General features: G+C 38.9%; 1 protein-coding gene and 1 long non-coding RNA gene across 15 annotated transcripts in view; both read left to right on the top strand.

Annotated features, from left to right (window-relative positions):
• The window catches only part of LOC148110776 (uncharacterized), a 497,911-nt gene extending 490,362 nt beyond the window's left edge, over positions 1-7,549 (top strand). The window contains exon 10 of the long non-coding RNA XR_015724380.1: positions 5,318-7,549. This is a non-coding gene — a long non-coding RNA (uncharacterized LOC148110776). The remainder of the gene's footprint in view (positions 1-5,317) is intronic.
• Positions 7,550-10,322: 2,773 nt separating this feature from the next.
• GULP1 (GULP PTB domain containing engulfment adaptor 1) overlaps positions 10,323-17,901 on the top strand; it is a 247,233-nt gene continuing 239,654 nt past the window's right edge. For 5 of the 14 annotated variants that reach the window (XM_087861939.1, XM_087861934.1, XM_045806305.2 and 2 more), the window contains exon 1: positions 10,329-10,785. The gene's annotated coding sequence lies outside the window, so the exon portion shown is untranslated. The other 9 variants (XM_087861947.1, XM_087861954.1, XM_087861957.1 and 6 more) reach the window with 8 other exon arrangements.

Consider the following 17,901-nt stretch of genomic DNA (forward strand, 5'->3'; position numbering starts at 1 on the left):
CAGATACCCAATAACATTAAGCTCGATATAAAGGGAACCCGAGTCCCTTAATTGATCTCCCTACTTCCAATTTCACACAGCTTCAGTATCTTCTCTAAACGGTCACCATAGTACAGTTTTTAAAACAAAATCATCTAAGACTTCGATAGCTCCCATTACAAAGATTTACAAGATAAGTTCAGGACCCTCACTGAATACTCACCAACACAATAAGCTCTTTACACTGCTCCGTATTTATCTATTTCAATCTTCTCAGCCTTTGATCATGACATTCTCTCTGCCAGAAATGCCTTTCTCCATCTTGCCTGCCTGCTGCACACACAATCACCCTCCAAAACTCAGCTCAAATTGTGACAACATGCCTGGTTTCTAAATTATTAGCACATCCTGTCCCCAACACTAAGGACTATATTTTTATTTTAGGGCTTAACCTGCATTTATTTATTATCCTCTGCTGGGCTCTGAGTTCCTTAGGGCGAAGACTGTGCTTATTCATTGTCATTTCCCCTGTACCAGCTCAGTGACTGGCATTAGAGGTACTCTGAATAGTGTATGAATGATGATGGGGCTCTCAGAGCAGGTCCGATCTCCATCATTCCCGCTCCCTAGCAGTATCCTTACTCTGGTTCTTTGAGCAGACGGCATTTTAAGATTCAAACTAAACTCAGTTAAAAGGTGATGTTAGGTGAGGCAGAAGAAATGCCCTGCCTTATAAAAGAATCCCAATTAATAACTGTAAAAATTGTGAGGGCAAGAGAAAAATCACTATTAGAGCATGACAGTATAATTACTGCAGGTAAGATCTATCAGTGCAGTTTAAAAGGATTGGGCAGAAGTCTAGGGAAAATAGGATATGCGTATAGTCTCAAAGTATCTTTTTCCAAATATTTATAAATTACAAAAAGAAAAATGGTAGCTTTAAAGTGGGAAAACCTGGCAGATATCACCTAAACCAAATTAACATCACCAGTAGGAACTCATGTCAGTATGTGCCTCCAATATGATACAGTGAGGAAACTCTACCTCTGTGGTCTCTGTTCCAATACGGCATGACCCCAGTATAATCATGACAAAACAACAGACAAACTTGATTTGAGGGCCATTCTACAAAATATTCAACATTCACTCTTCAAAATAGTCAATCTTATGAAGGCTAAGGAAAGACCAAGGAACTGTCACAGATAAGAGGAGACAAAGGAGATATAAACGTTATGTGGAATTCTGGAACAGAAAAAATACATTGATAGAAAAAACTGACAATATCTGAATAAATTCTATAGATTAGTTAAGAGATAAAGATAAATACATAACTGGAAGTTGGTACTTTTTGACCCATGGTTTAAACTTCTAGTTATAGGGGTGCCTGGATGGCTCAGTCAGTTAGGCGTCTGTCTTCAGCTGGGTTCATGATCCGGGGGTGCTGGGATGGAGCCCTGCTCAGCCCAGAGTTTGCTTCTCCCTCTCCCTCTGCCCCTCCTCGTCCCTCCCCGTGCCACCCCCACCACGTTGTGCTCTCTTGCGCACACAGTCTCTCTCAAATAAATAAATAAAATCCTTAGAAGGAAAAATATATAAACTTCCAGTTATAAAATAAATAAGTATTGGGGATATAATGTACAGTATTATTGACTGTAGTTAATAACTCTGTGTTGTATATGTGAAAGTTGCTATGAGCATAGATCTTGAACGTTGTGCCATCAAAAGTGAAAGAACTTAACACTACGTGTGGTGATGGCTGTTAATGAGACTTATTTCAGGGATCATTTATCATATATCATATGTCATATTTACACATATCATTATGTTGCACACCTGAAACTAATGTAATGTTGTATCTCAATTTTATATAAGTAAAAACATTTAAAAATAGATAAATAAAATCCTTTTTTCTCTTGACAAAAAAATGCCAGAAATATATTTCACTTCTCCAAAGGAAAATCCACACTTCTAGTTTGATTTTTAGCCAAAGCTATTGTTTTCCTTTTATTTTGGCCCGCATTGATTCAGTTTCAAGACAAGCCCTCATTAATATATCAAAAGTTTGAAGAGTTTTACCCGTTTACTTGGACAACCATTATTTGTTTTAAAGTTATTTGCCGCACTATGCTAAATAACTAATTTACTAACTCTAGTAATTTTGACAACTCTGTTTCAGAAGTAAGGAAACTTTTATTAAAGGAGGGGAATTTACTTGCCCAGGATTCCACAACTGATAAGTGGCAGAGCACAAATTTGAACCCATTATTTTATGACTCCAAGTCCATGTTTTAAAACTCTATGCTGTGCTTCTTCCTTCAAAAATCAATAGTCCAAAACTCACATTTATAAAAAATATCTAAAACTGAATTCAGTAAATAAAAATTTAAGCCATGACAGCTTTCTCTAAACTTCTAAGAACTATCTATGCAATCACTCACTAACCCTTCATTAATTCTCCCCCCAAACTCATGGCACAGAACAATTTTTAATGAAAACAATTTAATTTTATTAATTAGATACTTTATTATATTCTTCACTTGTACACTGTATAGATTTTCAAACAGACATTGTATAGGTAGTGGTGTTCATTTAAAAGTCTTTAGCAATTTATTTTTATGTGGAAAATGGATGAGCTTTGCCTGGACTATCAGTGTATGTGAAAGATTTGTGTAATTTCGAAATTGCTTCTAGAGGGTTTCATTTTTGAAATTGAACAATGGGCTTATGCAGTCATACCCTTTGAAAACCAGCCAATTTCCATTGAACTGATAGCACTTTATCTGTGTATATTCTCAGGTTGTCGGGTTAGAGAGTGTTGACGCAGAACCAACATGACAAGTCTCTGTTCTAGCAATTCCTGCCATAGATTGCCTTTTGCAGAAAAGCCACTGTTAGAATTATTTTACCCATGTAATGAAAAAGAGACTCAGTGAGAGAAAGTCTTTTGTTGTTAGATTGTGATAGGAACCAATGTCCCCTTTGCATTTTAAAGCGTGATGACGTTTCCCCAAATCACATTATGTCAGACCTAAGAATATAGGTGCCTTTCTTTGCTTTGTTCTGCTTTTCTGTCAGTCTCTGTCATCAGGTCTGGGTAAATTCTGATACAGGATTTTGAAGGGAACTTAAGAAAATATTCTAGTGAAAGATGGCAAATCATAATTTTCAAATAAAGTTTTCTTTTGCCAGAAAATATTTTTTAGACAACCTAGAATGTATCATTTGTTTCCAATCTTATTGAGAAAAAAAAATAACGTTCTTCTATTTGCAATAAAATTCTGTTTATTTTTGTATTTTAAGTATGAGTCTTCAAGTGGGCAAAATATTTTCTGAACTCAGCAGTTTTTTGTGCAAATAAAACGGCTTTGAGCAAACTCTCCAGGCCTGCAAACACTGGGGCAGGAGAGCACATCTCAGGAGACTACTCCTGGTCATTAGGCTACACCTTTCCAATAAAGCACGTCCAAGGTTTGCTCTCTTGGTCATGACTGGCTTTCACCTACCACTCATTACGGTCTCGAGTGCTTATGAACTAGAACACTGGAAGTGGAGACCTGATCTGGATTGAAGTCTGTGTTTTCCCTCATTTCTACTGTAAAGTAGGGCTGTTGCATTCTAAGTGTTATTTGTATTCGGTGGTTCTTGTGGAATAGTGATTCTTTCACTCTTAGCAGTAACCAGGGAACCTAACAAGGGGCAGTGTAATGTGTTGGAGGGTAAAGATAGAACATGAATGGGTGCAGAAGTCTTTTTAGGTTGGAAGTGCATCTTCTGTTTCAGGATCAGAAGAAAAAATTTGAATAGAGAAGTGATTCAAGTAAATGGATATATATATTTAAAGTAATTCTAACAGAAAAGTGTTGGGGTCAAAAGTAGGAAACAAACAGCTGATGAAAAAATTTAACAGAATGTTTCCAAAGTTCATGTGGGAAAATAAACTTGAGAAAATACTGATAAAATTTTTAAAGGGAAAATAATGAAGAAGAACTTGCCTAACAGACATTTTGTAACAATTATAGGCTGAGGTCATTGATCCTGATTTATTACAGGAATATACCAAGAGGTAAAAGGGAAAGGGCTGCTACTAGCCTATATGGTGTCTTTGTGTCAATTAAAGAAGCCCCCTGCTGCCTTCCAAGGAAGCTGTGCAGGTGCTTGGTTAGAACCTGAGGATGTCTCTGTAGTTAGAAAAGACGCCCCTTTCCTAGGCTCATGGGCTGCACGGGCTTGGCTGGCATAGGAGCTTGGCTTGCTTTCAGTCTGCACTGTGCCTTTTTGGGCTCTTACTGCATTGTGCATACTGTCTGATTACACCTGGAAGTTCTTCATGAACAGACACTGTTTCATATTTCAATTAATGTATGATAAGGATTACTTCTAAAATCACTGGAGAAAGAATGACTCAATCACCTAGGTAATTATCCTGGGGTGAGGGTGAGGGAGAACAAAAGCCTTATCTTAGATTTCATATGAAACTAAATTGGGGGGGGGGGGAGTAAAAAATAAAACTACAAAATACTAGAAGAAAATTAGGTGATTAGTTTGGGTGGAAGGTCTTTATAAGCATTACCAAAAAACCCCCAGAAACCATACAAGACTACATTTAAAGAAATTCTATATAGTCCAAAGGAATCAACAAAATGATTTAATTTTTTAAATTAAGTTTAAGGAAACACCTTATTTTTTGCTAGAGATTAATACATACATTAAAGAACACTTAAAAATCTATAAGAAAAAGAAAAATATACAAATCCACCCGGAAAAGAGAAAAATGAATAAAATATACAAACAGCCAGTTCATAAAAGAAACTACAGATGCTTACTAACTCTATGGAAACATATTCAGCTTTATTAACAGTGAAAGTTAAACAATAAAACAATAAGAATTCAAACAATAATTGAGCTAAATTTTCATGTAGATTGTTTGAAAACTTAAAGGTGTTTGGAGAAAAAAGTAACAACCAAGATGGGGTAGTTTACACAGTAGAATTTAGATACATTAAAAAGCATAAAAAAATGAGTATTTTGCAAGAAACATAAAATTTTTAAAAGATCCATATTAAAGCACATTAGAATGAATGCTGGTGTTGGGTTAGGGAATGGGAGAAAATGGAGATAACAGCTCCTCATGAAATGAAATCAGGAGGGGACTGTGGGAACTTGCAGGATGATGATGTATCAAGAACACTGAGAAGCATGCTTCACACAGCCACCAGTACCTGTTTCCTTACTAACTAGGTAGCGCAGGTAGTCAAGAAAATACAAGTGCTGCATGCTGAAGAAACGGCACTCACTTTCATACTGCTCCTAAGAGTGTACATTTTTATTAACTTTTCAGAATTCGCTTGGCAATATGAATTCCACCTGTGAGGAGTGGCCAAGTGAGGTGAACATCTGCACTGAGACTGAGATAGCGGGATTGCAGTGGCCCAGAGAGGGGTCAGGAAGCCCAAGTGCGGTGAAGAGGGTGACCTTGTGGAGGAGTGGCCTCGTGTAACAAGTCGGAACCCAGCAAGATGCAGAAGAAATCACACAGAAGGCAGCCTGGCCATGTGCTGGAGTCCTAGGGGCCTGAGGATACAGAGTCTGTCTGAGTTGTTGCCCCTAGCAAGATGGTGAAGATATTCCTGAGGAGAGGTGGCCTGGCCACACAGGGGAAGGACTGTGACAGCCCTGGGAAATTGGTTATAGACCAGGCTACTGACTAAATAAGAAAATATAACTAGATTTTCACTGGAGGAGAAGGGAGTTGCAAATACGAAATTTGGAATTAGAGGTAAGGGTATGAGCTCAAGATTTTCAAAATGAAAGATACAGAGAGAGAGGCAAAAGAATATATACATGTATACATGTGTTCCCTGGTTTTGGCTACTGAAAGGGACTAAGTAAAGCAAAAAGCCCAATAGTAATGACACAGCACCTGGAGCTCAGATTGTAAATACCATCCTTCAGTGAAGGGGACTGGTTTCTTTGGAGCAATGGCTGATTCCAGAGCTGGGCTGGGAAAACGTAAAGTGAGACTTTTTGTGCCCCGAAGTGAGGAAGTGCTCCTGGACGACGGAAACATGGCCATGGGACACACCAGTCAGCTTGAAAGGACTCACTCTGGCCAAATCTGACAATTTGAATCCCAAAATAAACCATGAAAATAACAGAATATAATCATTTGAATAAAATAGCAAACAATGGCCTATACTAACATAAATAAATAAATGAATGAATTGAAAGTTTGATGAGGAATGAAGTAGTTACATAATTTCAAAGTATCTCTTCAGAAAATATCTACCAATTATAAAGGGAAAGAGATGATTGTTATAGAGGAGATGCCTGACAGGGACCATCAGCTTAAGTGAGGATAATCCATAATGGGACCCATCAAAATTGGATGCCATATGATAGAACTATAAAATAGAACAAAGTATTACACTTCATGTTTTACCCAAAGATTCATACCCTGAGTCTAACATAAATATACATCCAGATGGCCATAGTTTGATTATAATGGCAAAAAAATATATTAATAAATTCAGGTAGGGGACAAACCTACGATATATTGTTAAATTATTACTAAATGGTAAGTATGTACCATTTACTTTCCTGTGAGAAAAAGAAAAGAAGCGGCTATAGGTACTATAGGCTATAGGTAATGCCTTGATTTCCTTGCTAAAATATTTTTCCTGGGTCTTTACTCATTTGCTCTTGGAGCGGTATTGCAGGGTATTTGAGAAATACATTTAGGAATAAACTTGGAAAGAATTACTGGGTGTGCAGGGTTCAGCTACACCCTTATCTCTCTCTCTCTCTCTCTCTCTCTTTCTCTCTATCTCTGCCTTTGCCTTTGTATCTTTCCCTTAATCTCTTTCTCTCTCTCATAGATCTCAGGAAACGGAATTTAACTCCTTTTTCAAAGACATCTCCTTCTCAGTAGGGAGACCAAGAACCATGTGACTGAAACTACTATTTTGACTGCTCATTTTTAGATCTACCAATTCAAAGCAAGTCTCTGTCAATAATACAGGCAATATTTTTGCTTCCGTTTTAAACTTTTGTTTTATTTCTCAATTTTTCCCAGCCCAGGAGTTGAGAAGGGATGTTATTTATTACAGAGTCTCTCAGGGACCTCAATAATACTTGGAGGGCACAGAGCTAATGTTAGCAATGTGTACTCTTGGTGGTGAAATATTTCTTTTTTGTATTGGCCTTATTATTATTATTATTATTTTAATTTTTGCAATGAGTTTCATATTCTTAATCAAGAGGACAAAAACAGAATAAGAGATAAGAGGATGGAAATGAGAAAGTAAATGTAACACATTAATTTTGGAACCCAGATCCCCTAGGAACTCAATGAATAAAATTTGGCTGTTGTTTCACATAACGAAAAGATATATGCTCTCTTTTCAATTCACACAACTAAGATTTTGAATTACATCTTGGTTTTTATTTTCTTTGAAAAAAATTGTCAGATACTCTAAATGGTGGGTTTGCAGTAATATAGAGCTAAACAACCAGCATGTTTTTGTGTATTTTTAAAAAAATATTTATTTATTTTAGAGAGAGAGAGAGAGAAGAGCGCAAATGGGGGGGAGGGGCAGCAGGAGAGGGAGAGAGAATCTGAAGTAGACTCCATGCTGAGTGCGGAGCTGACACGGGACTTGATCTCAGGACACTGAGGTCAGGACCTGAGCAAAAACCAAGACTTGGATACTTAACCGACTGTGCCACCCAGGCACCCCGTTTTTTGTGTATTTTTGTAATAATCAACAATAAAATTGTTATTCTCAACATAAAAAAAAATGTCGTTTTTTTTTTCCTTGTCAAGGTTCTTTCAGCTCAATAAGAGAAACTTCAGACTGGCTTGAGCCAAGAAAGTAATTTAAAAAATATTGTAAAGGTGCTAAATCTGTATGCACAGTGATTAATGTGAAGAATTTTCAGATAGAAATCTGAGTATTTGCAATGGGCAGAATTCGGCATATTGTAATGGTAGTGGCCTGCCTGGGCCTCGGAAGCCCTCCATGCAATTGCTTTTCTTTAACAGAACTGATTTAAAGTCTTGTTCTATTTGGTTGTAGTGTTTTTGAAAACTTGGTTCTGGCATCCTTGAGATTTTTATACCTCTAAGCCGTTCCATAAAACAGTTCATATCAAAAGTTGGGCTACAAAAATTACAAAGCAATAGCAAGTTTAGAGAATATAAACATTGGGAGAAAATATAAAAATGAGTAACTTTTAGCACTGTATGCAATGATTGAAACAAGACAGTTATGGGGATTCATGCATCCCCATTCACCCATCCGTGATGGATGCACTTGACAGTTATAATCTTTTTCTCTTTTTTTGGCAACTTCCACCTCTCATGGAAAGGGAGCATAGAGAAGGCTATAAAAGGTCTTCTAGATATTATTTTAGTGGCTAATTTAGGGGGAAGCTGGAGTAGTAGAGAATCCCCACTCAGAAAGAGAATATAGAGTCTTATCTCTGAGAGTTGTGTAAAAGTCCACGTGACTTTTGATACTAAGATGAGAAAGGGTTTGGAAAACTTCTCTTTAGAGCCATCAGGAGCAAATGACCAAGAAGTACATATTATGACATTTTTCATTAATTCATAGGATAGTGCTTGTAATATTTGATCTCTGCAGTCTGATTTGTTCCTATGCCCTGCACTTGTTCAAGTGTAGCTGGAATATATTGAAGGCTGATCTAGTGCCCCAAACAGGGGCAGCGAATTCTAATGGTTTGTATTCTTGTATTCTTGTGAATCTAGAGTTCTCCATCAGAGTTTTATAATACTGTGTTAAGAGAAAAGATCCGTATATTTATAATGACATGATATAAGTATGGATTTGGATAGGTAGTCAAACTACTTATTCCTAAATCCTGGGCTAGCATTTGATTTATTTTCATAATATTTATTGTTTATAGTAGTTATAAATTAATTGTTTACTTACAATTATTTAGAAATAAATTAATTGTGTAAGGTTATTTACAGAAAAAGCAATTAGCATTGTCCTTAGACTGTTTTTAATAAAATTATTTTACTGTGTGCTTGACCGTTGTGATAAAAAGGGAAAACATAGTTAAAAGAGGACCCGACCAAGTATGAGGAGGCCTGATTTTTGGTCCTAGCTATAGCACTTCCTAATCATGAGATTTGGGGTAAGTCAATTAAGATACTAGGACTTTAGTAACCTTGTATTTAAAATGAGAGAGTCTGACACGAGCTAGGTGATCCCTAAATTTAGTTTCCATTTCAATATCTTTTTTAATGGAAAAAGCATTGGGAAGAAGAAAACTGATTCAGTTAACAAGGTCTTTGGGGGAAATTTCCGGTACCATCTTTTCCTAATTATAGTTAAATACAGTGGGATGTAAGAACCAAATATTTATTGAGTGCCTTCTCTGTGCCTGACACTACACTATTTTAACTCCTGTAAATATGACCGTGACTCTGTGAGTTTGATTATATAATTCCTTTTGGCAGTTGTAATTGTGTTGAGTGTCCTAGGGCACAGAATGAGTAAGTATGGAGTCTGGAAGGGAATCTGGCTGATTCTAAGCCCTGGATTCCACTGTAACACATATGTATTTGTTAGCCTTACAAAATGCTTTTTTTTTCTTTATCCATCTATTTTCACATTCAAATGAAAATCTAGCAAACTAAATTCTGAGCAGCGTCTGGAAAAATGTTAAGGTCCTCACATCCTTTAAGAATTGTTTATATGAGGATTTAGATGAGGATATATATGTTATATGAGGATACTTCCCCTCCTTATCCTTCCTCCCACACAAAAGGTTTACCAGTGTCAGTAAGAATGGTTTGTTGTGTTTTCCCTCAAACCCTATACATAAGTTCTGAATTCTGATGTGCACATATGAATGAAGCGAGTGAGCATGATCTGGTGGTTGAAGCAGTCTTCTTTTTCTTTTATAAGGCATAGTAAAGCGTGGAGATTCAGACGGAGTTAAAAAATTAGGAAAAATGAAAAATGTCTGTGCAGGTACGGTCAGGACAGCAGCAACAACTGTGTCAATGCTTTGCTGATAAAGATTGTAACGAAAGCACGTTCTACTCCTGTGTGTGTGTGTGTGTGTGTGCTTCTTTTGACACTTTTTTCTTATTAAGCCTCAGAAGTGTTTTAAAATTGTGTTAGGAAACACAGATTAGGGAAGGCAAACAGTCCCCATCTCGAGCTTTAGGGAGGAGGTTCAAAAGGAAACTTGGCGGGGGACGAGGCTGGGGGTGGGGGAACTGTTATTGCTTCTGTCCCAGCTAAGCACGGGGTAAGGTAAGGCCTCTCCTCCTACAGTCGGGTTTCTGTCACGTTTCACTTTCTCCCTTGGGTCCCGCCTGCAAACGCCTGACAGCCCAGTGGGCCCATAGGAAACGACCATCAGAACCTGAAGCAAGTCAGAGAGCTCGAACACAGGCGTCCCGTTAGGAAGTGTCCAAGGAGACCGCCAGAAGTGCGCCAGCCGGAGTCTGAGCGTTCCCTTCTGGCCGAGAGGGGGAGCCCCACGTTCCCAGCCGGGAGCGACCCTGAGTCCCGAGCCTCGAGCCCCAGCCGCCGCCAGTTTTAGCTTCAGCCGGTTAGGAAGAGGAGGGAGGGGGCAGAGAGCGCGAAGAGGGAGGGGACCCGGGCCGAAGGGTCCCGAGTCCCGCACCGTGCTGACGTCGAAAAACTTTCCCTCTCGGCCGCAGAAACGGCGCCCCAGCCGTGTAGGAGCGGAGACCGCCCGGCTCCGAGGACGCGGCAGCTCTCCACGCCCCTGCCCGAAGCCTGACCGACTGCATTGGTCCGTAAGGTATGGAGAGACTGCGATTTATCTGGGGTCTTCCCCGGCTGCAAGCCCAGCCTCCCCGTCAGGTAGCGTGCAGTCTCTCTTAAGCTGACATCCCGAGAGGAGGCGGGCGGTGGTCAGCACCCGCCGCGGGTGCCTGGGAAGGAGGGCGCGGGGCTGCGCGTTGCCGCTGCCGCCGGCGGGCAGGTTGCAAAAATTAGGGCAGTGAAAGGCGCTGGGAGTCTTCCAGCCTGAAAGGAGGCGAAGACCTGTTGACGACTGCCATGGCAGTGCTAGAGGGATGACGAGGAAGCCTAACGAGGTCGGGGACGCATCGGGCTCGCGGCTCCCGGATCCTCTTCCTAGCCCTTTGTGGTAACTTTGGGCCGGGTGGCCAGGGCCGGTGGGCAGGAGCTGGCGGGGGTGGGGGGGCGAGTGGATCAGCACCGCTGAGGGCGCGCGAACCCGACGGGACTGAGCCGGCAAGTCATCGCCGGGTCACAACGAGGCGACCCAGGAGCGAAACTTCTTGCAGCGTAACCTCCCTTTTGTTGGCTCCAGGAGAGAGTGTGGGCATGGGGGCGGGGAGGCGCGAAGCTGCTAGGCCGGCTCAGGATTCTTTAAAGCCGGGGCTGGGAGGGCCCCGGCTCAGGGGCGGCGCCCGCACCGTTAACCTTTGGCTGGGTGGGTCAAGTAGTTCCCTGTGGCGGGAGCTGCGTTCAGAGGGGAGCACGGCGCGGCGTGGTGATGAGACCGTGGGCTCTCGATCCCGCTGCCAGGCTCGCTCGCCCGGGTCCACCTCCCCGTGGGCTGGCTCACTACACCGAGCAGAACCCAGCGCAGTCGGATCTTCCCTGTGGCTCCTGGGGCGCCGCGCCGACTTCCCTGTGTGCGGGAGGGAACTCTGGGCAGGCTGGTTTTCTTGGAATGTGTTTACGATGTTGAATGGGACTTGAACAGGAAGCCGGACGCTGCAGTTGGAACTAGCGTGCGGGGGTAGAGTAAGGAAGGCGTAGCTGGTGTTGGACTTGGAGAGTCCGCTTAGCATTTGGGCAAACCCCTCATAGGTGCAGGATGTCAGTCAGGGTGCATCTTCCTGGGTCCCAACAGTTTTTCTCAATTGAGCTCGCTTTACTTTCACGTACAATCAGGCATTTTACATGTACTATTTCAGTCTGCAAGTTTGATGAAGTATAATGCAATCCATTAGGAAGTATTTAATTGAGGTCACTTTCGGACCTGCTTTTTTAGAAAAGCAGTGTTGTAGCAACACAAGAATAAAAGTTTCTGGGGAGTGTTCTGGTCATGGTTTCGCTTGTTAATTTCTAGGAGTGGTAGGAGACCACAATACTGACGATTTTGTGTCTGTGATACCAAATGGATAATAAAGTGCTAAAGGAGGGCGGTAATGAGAGTGAATGTTCGCGGGTAGGAAAGTCTGAGAGGACTTGGAATATTTTCAGATTTGCAAATCTCCCCCTTTCTCTGCCAGTCTTTCCCTCCTTCCCCCACATAAACAAGTAGCCTTGCTAGAAAACCCACCAATTGGGAGAGCCCAGTCGCTGGCGACTCCAAGCCTTGCTGGAAACAGCAGACAGGCTAAGGTACTGCCCCATTGCATAATTAAAAGGTCTCCTTGAGCTGTCCAGGAGTGTTTTCCAAGTTTTTACGACTGACAAGGAAAGAAGAGAGGAACCTGGCCGGCAGCCAAACCAGACTGGGCTCAGTAGCCAGGCATGAAAGAGACTGGGGAACTTGCAGGGGATAATTGGAAAGGAGCTGTTGGGTACTTGGGTTTAAACAAGGGGTTTCTTTTGCAATGAGAATTTTTAGGTGACTAAGATCAGTCTTCTTGGCAAAAAAAACAAACTAAGCACAGAGTGCAGTCGGATGTGACAAAAGAGGGTGAAAGAAGTGCTCCAGGAGGAAAGTTTGACCCTCAGCCAGTGTTGCAGTGGAATTGCTGGGGGCCTGCTGCTGCTTGTGCTGGCCATACTTGTTCATGTTCACATTTGGTTGCCATTTGTCTTCTCAACTTGGACTAGGCTTGCTGCAACTTCAGTCCCTTGACCTTCTTTGTTTTCAGAGCCAGTAAGAATCGAAGACTTGGGCTTTGAGCAGATGGTTTTCCACCTAAATTGAATAATTCAATTAGCTATTCTCAAATGGCACCGATTTGGGTCATGGAGTTAAAGTGGAAAACGTGTTTAGCATGTCTTCCTTGTGTTTGTCTGAAGTGACCCCCATAAGTAGATCTTGCCCTTTCTCCTGAAGGAGTAGAAGTTGGGGTGATCTCACTATTTCACACAGTATTTACCCAATTCTTAAGGCCCTGCTGCTTCCAAGTTCCAGATTAGCCAAAAACTCAGAGCCTTGTCTGCAATTCAGACCCTTCTTTTATGTCTTAAATTTGTGTCCCCATCCCTCCTTCCTTCCCTACTTTCTTTCCTTCCTTTTCAGGGAAGTTGGTTTACTGTTGTGAGTTTGGGGGTTGAATGGTAGAAAACGCTAATATGGATTGTATTTACACTGGATTGGTGAGTTTGAGATTGTGAATATCAGTATGCCCTCTGAGACTGACTTTATGAATCACCCTTGGCAAAGTGTTTTCCCTATGATTTCAGTTTTTCCACTTGCAAAGTAAAGAAACTTTTCTTTACATAATTGCAAGTTTACTGTGAGCATTAAAGAGATGAAACTATGTTAATAGGTTTTTAGAAATACAAAGGTCATAGAGTTTCTTACTCAGTTGATTCAATTGAGATTATAGGGGTAAAATAGTAATATTTATATCTAGTATACACGTTATAGTGACATATCTGTATTTAATACAAAACAGTCACTGCTTTTGCATGTGAACCATAGCTTTAGTTTAATCAAATTTTAGTCTTTCAGAATATTGGGTGAGATTATGTTATGGTTAAAGCTGAGTCATTCTCTCAGAAAAATACAATCAGCAAATTAATTTATTTTTCTTTTGTTTATATTTACAGTCAGGACCAGTTATTTTTTAAGTCCAGCTCAATTTTGCCTTTATGAGAAGTTACCAAATATATTTGCAGAATTTGGCTCCCTTCTCGGAAATAACACTTGAGGGACTAAAATTACATTTATGGTGTACAAATAAACTTTCTTTTCCCAAAGGCCACAACAGTTTCCTTTTAAGAGTTTGGAGGGTAGATTTAGGGGCCTTTCATTAATTGATTCAACCAATATTTGTGGCATATTTTTATGTCTAAGGAAACAGCAGGCTTGGATCAAATCCTAGCTCTGAATTAGCACTGCGATTTTGTTCATGTTATTTTACTTTTTACCAACGTTTTACTGACATATAGTTTATTGTCCACTTGCTATGTATAATGTATGAACTTGTTTCACACATGATAATTGGGAATATTTCACTTTTAGTTTGACATGTCAATTAGCAACATAAACTACCTATTTTTATAGCTTAATGTAGTATATTATATGCATGGATGTTTATTTTTCAGGTGAACTGGTCAATGTATTAGAGAAAGAAAATAATAAGTATGGCTAAGTTGTTTAAATAAAATCTTTGGTAAAATACTTGATCGTAAATTATTTAAAAAAAATTTTTTTTTAAAGATTTTATTTATTTATTCGACAGAGATAGAGACAGCCAGCGAGAGAGGGAACACAAGCAGGGGGAGTGGGAGAGGAAGAAGCAGGCTCATAGCGGAGGAGCCTGATGTGGGGCCCGATCCCATGACGCCGGGATCACGCCCTGAGCCAAAGGCAGATGCTTAACCGCTGTGCCACCCAGGCGCCCCTTTAAAAAAATTTTTAAGAGATCTTATTTATTTATTTTATTTGAGAGAGAGCACGGGCAGGTGTGCATATATTGGGGGGAGGGGCAGTGGGAGAGGGAGAGAGAAAGAATCTTAAGCAGACTCCACACTGAACATGGAGCTGTCTCACAACCCTGAGATCATGACTTGAGCCAAAACCAAGAGTCTGAGGCTTAACCGAATGAGTCACCCGGGCACCCCATTAGACTATCTTACTAATAGTGAATGTATAAAAAGTAGGAGTATATGGGTGATAATAGTTGAATTTATGGTTATATTAACAAAATGGGCACTTTTTTTATTAATCAAAGAACAAGTGAATGTTCAAGGATATATTAGGGTAGTAATTTTACTGTAGAATATCCAGTTTTGCTTTTGAATTTAAGTTAAAAATCTTGAAAATCTTTAATCTCTATTGCTGATATTAGATAATTTTTCACTTAGCAGAGCATTTTGTTTGTGAATCGTCCTGTAAAATTGCGGTTTGTTTTCTAAAACCTCTAATGGGCCAAAAAAAAGTTATTTTATTTGAATATAATAATAAATTCAAAAGTAGTTATTACAGGAGTCAACAGTATGGTTACCTGAGCCCTGGTACCTTAATGTGTCAGAGGCTGGTGGATCTAATTGTGCTTGCCTTGACACATTTAGAGATCAAGAAACTTAAACTTGTTCCTATGGGAGCTTAAATATGTTCAGATTGGAAGAGGAAAATGGTATAAATTTTGATTAGAGAAATCTCTTTGCTTTCAAGCAGTGGAAATATGAAATTGAAATCAGGCCTTTATTTTAAAGATAATGGCTTAAAGTCATTGTTCCAGTCATTGTTTTAGGCTTAGAAGGTACTTAAAACTGTTTTTAGGCTCTTGTTTGCAGTTTTGTATTTGTTTTATACTGAGGAAATGTTTTCAGGCACTCTAATGATACTTACAGTTCATGATTATTTTCTCCAGAAGTCAGTTAATCGACACAAATATTGTACAAAGGAATAAATGCCAATTTTCTACTTTCATTGAAATGGTATAGTTATGGAAAATTTGGAATTTGTTTCATCCTCCAATATTGTATACTTAAAGATAGTGTTGGAAAGGCAGATCACATAGTATGAATAAATTAATTTATGTAACAATTATATTTCAAAGATTTAATACTACTTTTTAGAAAAGTTTTGAATAACACTATATATTTTCTAGGGAACACCTAAGGGAGCATATCTAGATACTAATAGCTGCTTTTATTTCATGTTTGTATTTTGCTATTCACATTGTATAAATATATCTACATATTGTTTTCATCATATACCTTCTGAAGAGGAAGTTCAGAACATATCCTAGAAATTTCCAAGACTTAGGTGACTAATGCCTCTCTCTGTCTGTATATATAGATTTACCTCTATATAGTATTTATATCTCTATAAAGTATTTATATGTACATATAATTATGACACATACATGTTCTTTGATGTTTATGCTAGATATATTTTTATAGAGAAAGTAACTTTAATTAATTGATATTTCTAGGCCAATTTTAACCATTAATTTAAAATCTTTTTAAGATAACTGTTGCTAGAGATTTTTTATTTTTATTTTTTTTTCCCCAAATTCTAAAGGAGCTTTCAGGCTTTTATTTATGCCTGTACACATAGAGAAAAGTAGTGGGAAAGATCTGCTACCCACAGTCTGGGTTAATGGCTCTGATGGTAGCATAATCATGGAGGCCTTTTCCACTTTTTTAAAAGTAGAACGCAGACAAATGTGCAGTTAAGTACTGGAAGAAGGCGAATTCACCGCTGGGAAGGTTTCTAAGTTATGGTGAGGTGAGAAGTGGGTGTTACGTGTGCTGTTTTCCTGGGATTGTATAGCTTTCTTTTAGAATTATCAGATGTTACAGTTGACTTGCTTCCTGAAACTTCAACCAGAAGTCCTCTAAGAATTTCAGGGAACTTCGTAAACTGCCAGAGCTACTAACAAAGAGCAGGTTGAATGATCGGGTGCAGTCTTCAGTCCACTCTCCTGTAGAAATGGTGATAGTTACTTAAATGGCTGAAACCAGCTTGTTGAGAGGTTTGGTAGAAGAAACAACAGAGCATAAATTACCTACTAACTGAATCATTAAGGATTTGGCTGTATAACATTGTCACATAGTTATATAATATTTCATGAAATGATTACTAAGCTCTCTTTCTCAGTTTGTAAATGAGGTAATATTGATCTTACACAGCACTTCAGCTAAGAGCAAACAGAACCATCTCTGCTGTGGTAGCAAATCTCCAAATTTGAAGTAATTAAAATTTGATGTAAGAGAATGAACTTGATTTTTGCCTCTCGATTTCTCTCATCGTTTACAACCATTAAGAGAGTGCTGTGTTTTAAAGTAAAAATGTAAAAGCAAATAGGTTAATTTACCCAGATTTCCACTTGGCGTGAGTTAAAACATAGGGTGGTAAGTATTGAAAAGAGTTTTATTTAAGAAGAGTACTTTGTAACATATTTTTAAAGGTCAATATGAATTCTCTGTAATCTATTTAATTTTTTTTGTCTTTGTGCAACTCTCTAGTAAATACTCTCTAGTAAATTTGGTTAATGGTGGAACTCTCCTAATAACCTCTTTGAGGATGTGCACTATTATAACCATAAACATGTCCTCCAACATAAATACTGATCATTGCTGGTAGCAAAAATACAAAATTTGGCTTATTGTAAAGAACAGTTGTATAACTGAATTAATTTCTAAGTGATTTAACTCTATGCTGTATTTAGTAATGGATTATAATTACTCAGAGGACACTGCTTTTGAACTCAAGTCTAGCAAAACACAGTTTGAGAGAATTGTTAAAGAGTCATATTTGAGTAAATGAGTTGTATTTGAAATTGTCTAATGACATCTGAAATGGTAAAAGTCTATTTCAGATCTACAAAGTAGCATTTCTTTATAAGAGTAGATATTGTTTTGAAATTTTGTGAATTGTTATTTCTGTTTTAATGCATCATTGTGCCTCATGTATAGGAGAAGGGCTTTTAAAATTCTTAATGGCAACCTAGTAAGAACTCTCATATTGCCAATATTGTCTTTAATCTTTTGAAGGAAGAACCATCACTAAGTTTATAACATCTGAGTTATCATGAGCTTCATTGCTTAGATTAAGTGGACTAGGAAATTTATGATTAACCTGGAAAAAGGAAATTTCCTAGAGTAGTGCAGAGAAGGCTTTAAAGAACAGTTTTGTGACTTGATATAATAAATGTTTATTTGGGACTTCCTTATTCAGTGAGGTACTGATTTTCTTTTAAGTTGTCATAAAAATTTGCAACCTTTTTATCCCCCTCTTCTC

Source organism: Ursus americanus, chromosome 1 (assembly GCF_024610735.1).
Source record: "Ursus americanus isolate L20-20 chromosome 1, mUrsAme1.1.p, whole genome shotgun sequence".
NCBI lineage: Eukaryota > Metazoa > Chordata > Mammalia > Carnivora > Ursidae > Ursus > Ursus americanus.